The 6,111-nt window shown below is 45.3% G+C and overlaps 1 long non-coding RNA gene across 1 annotated transcript; it reads left to right on the forward strand.

Moving 5' to 3' along the window:
- Positions 1-567: 567 nt before the first annotated feature.
- LOC119143892 lies at positions 568-5,195 on the forward strand. Its single transcript, XR_005102864.1, has 2 exons — positions 568-1,019; positions 4,495-5,195. It is a non-coding gene; the product is annotated as an uncharacterized LOC119143892 (long non-coding RNA).
- The last annotated feature ends 916 nt before the right edge of the window (positions 5,196-6,111 follow it).

The following is a 6,111-nucleotide window of genomic DNA, read 5'->3' on the forward strand; positions in this document are numbered from 1 at the left end:
GCTGGGGAGATTACTGTGTGCGGGAATTTCTCATGCTTCACAAACAGGACAAAAAGCAGTGACCCCCACTAGCTGGATTTCTTTTCTCACCTTTAAGTCTGACTATCTGCATGGGCAGAGATGTAAAAGGGCTATTGCATAAATCCCAGGAGGATGGAAGAGAAAGGGGGTTCCTGGGTGTACTGCAGCCATGGACCACTCCTGTTGCCAGCAAAAGCAATGGCTGCAGCTCCTGCCAGGGCTGTGGGAAGGAGACAGAGCCTGGCAACACAGGCAGCCTTCATGTGCGATGCCAGAGCAGCATGCCCACCTTCACTCGCACACTCTGTGCTCCGCGTTTTGTCTTAGCAGGCAGGTACAGCATTGCTTGAGCATATGGAGAAAAAAGATGGGGAAAACATAATATTGGAGCCAGGCTGAAGCAGATGCCCTTTTGACTTTATCCTTAGCTTTACCCCTAGCACTCTGAGGAAATTAATGCTTAAGCCCACTCCACAGACAGCTGGCAGGTTGCAAGCAACTCCCTGTCCCCACCGTGGACTTCCACAGTGCTCAGCTTTTGTTTCAGGGTTCAGTAGCTGCTCCAGCTGGAACAGCCCTCAGGGCCTCCCACTGCAAAGCAACCTCTGCAGCTCCAGGATTATCTGGCTGTCAGGACCCAGGGACTGTTGGTTTTCACTTCACCAGGCTCCCGTAGCACACAAAATGCAAAACGAAGCCAGGGGGAGGGCAGCAGGATACAGGGTAAGTGTGTACTGCAGCTTCTCAGGGTTCCCTGGCAGCTGTTACTAGCCCTGAGCTGTTGATCCAGTGGCCGTTTGTCTCTTTAGGTCAGGATACAGACTGCAGAAAAGCTCACAAAGGAGTGAGTGATGACAGACAAAGTCACCACTCTCCTTCAGAGGACAACAAGAAAACTGACCCAGATGGGTCATCCTCCTTCAGCCTTCTTCAGCTTCCATCCATCCTGGCCAAATAAGCAGTGTGCTGGTTTGCTAGAAAATGCGCAGCAGAGGAAGGTAACAATAGAAATTGTAAATTGTGTTTTCTTCAACACCCACTGTAAAAATGCCCAAGGATTCTAAATCCAGGACTGCCTGTATCACTGTCCTTATCCTTTCATTTCAGTGATGCTTCTTCCTCTTCACTATACACTCTCTGAGTAATTTATTTAAGCGAAGTAATCTTGTTCTTTCCTAACTTTCTTTTTGCTAAGCTAAATAAGCAAAGATCCAGTAATCTCATCTCATTAGTTACTCTCAGTTCCTGTATCACCTTGGTAGCTTTTCTCTGCTCCTGTTTCAGTTTAATTTTATTTTTTTTTAACGTAAAGCAACTCTAATATTCTCCAGGTATTCTTACATATGCCTCGTATTGTGGTACTAAAGCTTCCTTTTTTCTGCTGAACATGCTTGGATTGATGCATCATAGAAGTAGAGCAACGTAGGATTGGAAAAGGACTGCCTGGGACTACTCCAGCCATTCGGTCCTGCTCCTCACAGTCCCTAGAAATTGAATCCCAGCAGTATCACACTGGTGGTTCACAGATCTTCAGCCACCTATCCACATTCCCTCTGCCCTCTCTGCTGCCTCTGACACAGGGACCCAGCTTTTTGTGAGTCTATGCCCGTGTTTTTTCATTTTGTGTTTCTATAATTCACCCTGTTCCTGTTGCTCTAATTCACAGGGTCCTCCTTGAATGATGCTCCTGTCCTCTTCATCCTTAGTGACCCTGTGTCACTTCATATTACTGACACATGTCTTAAGCTTAGAGCAAGTTCTAGTACCAAGGTCAATAACGAATGAATTGGTTTGTGTTGGTTTCCAAATGTGTCCCTGAAGAACACCACTGACAACCTCCTTCACCCTGACTCCCCTTGACAACACTCACCTGCTCCCCACTCTTAATTCTTGTGCAAAACCCACTCACCTCATTACATAAATGCTTGCAATTACAGTTTCAGCAATGCTCAAGGCCCATGAACTTATCCACAGAAAGCACAGAAAACACATGTTCAGTAGAAAATTCTGCAGGGCTTAAACCCACACTTTTTTGCTTTTGATAGATATAATAATGAAGGCAAGACCTCCTCTTGTAATCTAGGGCAAGGCTGATGTAAGAAGCTGTATTGTTTTAATTCTTCTAAATTAATAGTCAGAAGATTGAAATGACAGTTTATGAGGTATAAATATAATATTTTCTTATTTTCTGGTGCTCTCTAAAGTTACTGACGCCAAGCTATCTCTATTCTATATAAATAATAATAAGAATAACGCATTCTCAAAAACATTAATGACAATAGTAAATAATATGCAAATAATGAAAAAAGAAAAAACTAGATGAAAAATAGAGTGAAGTAAATATCTTTAAAAAGTTTAACTTTGGTAAAATGGTTGTCCAGCTATTGTGTAGCTACTGAGTATGACTTGAAAGGAATGTACTTTAATAACACCTTGGAAATTGTCATGTAGCAGGTATTTATTGAAACCTCTTCCATCCTCCTCAATTTCTCACTCTCTTCATAATACCTGTAAACAAATTGGCTTTGTAAACTGTAAGTGTGAAAATTTTGAAACAGCTAATCTTCAAAAGATATTACAGTCATAAATTACCTTTAAAAAACTTGGGGCAGGAGTCTGGTATAGGAATCAATACATTATTCAGTTACCAGGAACTACCTCCAGAAGCTGTTATTGATGGGATCAAAAAACATTAGTCAATAAGTTCTTCTGATATTGCATTATTAACACTCAAAATGCAAATTTTCTGAGATGAATTTGCAGCCAAAAAAAGACAGTAGCGGTAGGATATCTGATTTATGTCAGCAGTGACATGAAAAGAAATACATTTTGCATGTAGCACTATTGTGTCTGTGAAAATTGCCACCAAATTGCCACTGAAAACATTGTCATGCTTTTCTTCAGTTTTATATTTATTTGCTAAACAACTTATGAAAGTCTACAATCAACTGTCTTTTCTTAAATTACCTAAAAATGCCATTCAGTGAAATTATCAGATCATTTCCTATTAAAACACAAAAAGGCAGTTTATGATTACAAAGCAATAGATTTATAGTTGCATATGAATTTTTGCAGCTTTGAATGTGGGGTAGAAATAGGGAGCTGGCTTTTGTGGGTATTCCTTCCACTGTCCCTAAAGATATCTCTCCCTATCTTTCAGCAACATTGCTCAATGCTCTTCCCTGACAGGCGGGGAGGCTGTGAGCGGAGCCCAGCTGAAATACAGGGTCTGAATCAGTGGACCTCAGCCTTCCTCCTGTCAAGTGGTCACAGGTTTCCCCCGCCAGCCTTTTTAGCTTAAGTTCTTTATTGTTTGCACATGATGCTGCTTCAGACAGTGCTTTGTTAAGGCAAACAAGGCCTACTGCTCCTAACATTTCTATAATCCCCTGCCTTTACAGACCTCTCCTCTGTTACTGCTAAAAGGTCACCCTTTGGTGACTCGATGCAGAGAGGGCTTTAGCTTAGCACGCTTACAGCCAGGGAAACCTTCTGCCCCACAGTTGAAGCCCCCGCCCCTCCGCAGAGGCAGCTGGCATTTATTTAAGTGAGCTGAGATTTTAACGCCGGTCACTGCTAGGACTCCCCAGTTGCCTTTGCCAGCTCAGCATCACCTCGCGGGGTCCCTGGGTGTGCTTGCAGCCGCACCAAGAGCTGGGCTGATCCTCTCCACTGTGGCTGTGATCTCCTGCAGCTCCAAAGCCCTCGCTCTACTCAGGGCAGCTTCACCAGAAATCAAGCGAGCGCAGTGAAAATGAGTGAGTGTGAACCTTTTCGCACCATGCAGTAAAACTTTACATCATTCATTTATTTCACAAAACGGGGAGGATCCAGCTCACAGATTAACACCATGGAAGTTAGCAATTCAGGTGGCCAAATTTGGAGACGTGGGGCTAACCACAGGCAAGGTGGCGGTGAGCAGCACCCCACTGCCTGCGCTGCTGGATACATGGCAGAGCAGCAGGAGCCGCAGGCAGGAGGAGGGGAAAAGCCACAGCAATGAGCCACCGTCCTCTTCTTCCCCACACACTCCCAGATCTCCGTGCAAAGCACCGTGGTGCACGTAGGAGCGATAGGGTGCTCTCATTCTGTTCCCCTGGTGAAATGCTGGTTTTGGGTGGACAAGTGCAGCCTTAGTGTAAAGGATCAGAGCAGCTGCTGAGCCCCAGGTGAGAAATGGGGACAGAGGTGGCTCTGTACAAGTTTTAGGTGCCATGTTCCTGTGATCAAGAGTGGAGAGAAAGCCAAGAAGACAGCAAGGGCCTGCCACCAGCCCCAGGCATTTGGATCCCTGCTCTGGGCTACAGTAGGCTAGCCAGGCCCCTTCTCTTGCTCTGGACTCCTTTTTAGGGAAATCCTAAACTTGACTGTATTTTTATTTTCATATTCAGGGAAAATGAAAGACAATTCAGTGATTTAGATTTATCTTTGGAATGAGTAATTTTTAATCACTTCCTCCTTCATTTGATACAGACATCGCATCTCTGTGGATTGCTGGCTTTCTCTGAACTCAAGCTAGGGACAGTGAAGCTGAGCAGCCGTCTCTCGCTTCCTCCAGCTGCTGAAAGGAGCTATTTGCAAGCGTGTGCTGTGGGTAACAGTCACTTCCTTACCATGTTTGGCCAGAGAAAGAGATTGCACTAAACCCGGAACTGCTCATCATTGTGCAGTTCAGGAAAATATTTTAAACATCTCTTTTGCCTTCCTGCTCTTTTTGTTTTTCTTTTTTTTTTTTTTTGTTATTTTTGGTAAGGGAAGATACATATGCTTCAACAAAAGGCTGAGCCATCTCAGACCTGTCTCAACAGTTTTATTTGACAAAGTAGCGTTCTGTGGTTGAGCTGAAACTGGCTAAAACATAGCGCAAGCTTCAGCAAATGCTCTCAGGGCACTTACTGAGCAAAGTGGTGGAAGGACTCAAGCACCTCATGTGTCCCTGCCTAAGTGAAGTTATACTACAATGGATAAAAAAACCAACTAGTATACGAGCGAAATTAAGCACTGAGCATGAAAGCATTAAACACTGAGTGAAGGACTGCTTTAGAAACCTGTAGTTTTAGCACTGTCTACATGGAAATGAAATTAAAATACATTCATTTTCCATTTTCAAGTAAGCTTGACTGGGATGTGTACTGCTAGCTGGACATCAGTTTTAAATGCTACCAAACCTGTTACTTGTTGCATTTTTTCTGTCTCATAAAAGATCAGTGTCTCGAAGAATTCAAATTAGACTCGCACTGTGGCAGCAGAGTGCCTATTAGTGTCTTTCTTGGTGTAAACAGCACCCACAGATGCCTATGAACACCCTGGGGTCCGAGTCCCATCACTCATTGCTGTGTGCCCATTAACACAGGATGCTAGTGTGTCCCCTTCTGTTGTGTTTGTCTTCAGGCTTGCCAGTGCAAAAGAGAGTCAGTGACTACGATCAGAGCTGAAACCCTGGTGCTCCGGGTTTGGCTGGCACCATGAACAACTGGCATAAGCCAGAGCAGGCCTCAGATTGAAATGTAAGGATCTAAGTAAGTCTGAAAGGTGCCAAGCAGGGCTGCTAGGGCATGTCCCACAGGCTGCTCCGGAGGGGATGTCCCTCTTGTCCCAGTTGGGTGCCCGCATGCCTCCTGCCCCCACGCATGCCTCCTGCCCCACAGGCAATGCCTCTGGCAAAGCAGGATGCTAGCACAGCTGCATTCGCAGGAAAGCAGTGGTTTTGCTTTCAGAGCACCTTTTCCTAGCAGAAAGACAAGTGGGCTGATAGCAATGTGTAGCTACGTGTGCCCAAGACGCACGTCAGTTTTGTTCTGCTGCCTGGCACCAGGCCGTGCAGTGCCTCCCTTTCACAGCCCTACAACTGCAGCAGGCGGTCTGCAGCAAGAGGAAATCCATCCCTTTCCCAAAGGCAGCCCCACGTGTGCTGGGGCACTTTGGTTTTTTCCTCCCACAGGACTGAGGCTTGGGACAGTGTGCCTGCTTAGTTGCTCATTTCAAAATCCTGGACGAAATAATTCCCCTCATCTACAGGACTGGTTACACTCCTATCCTCTGCTGCAGGCTGGCAGCGCTCCCTCCCAGGTGTGGGAGCAGTGCTGGTGA

This window comes from Falco rusticolus, chromosome 2, assembly GCF_015220075.1.
Source record: "Falco rusticolus isolate bFalRus1 chromosome 2, bFalRus1.pri, whole genome shotgun sequence".
NCBI lineage: Eukaryota > Metazoa > Chordata > Aves > Falconiformes > Falconidae > Falco > Falco rusticolus.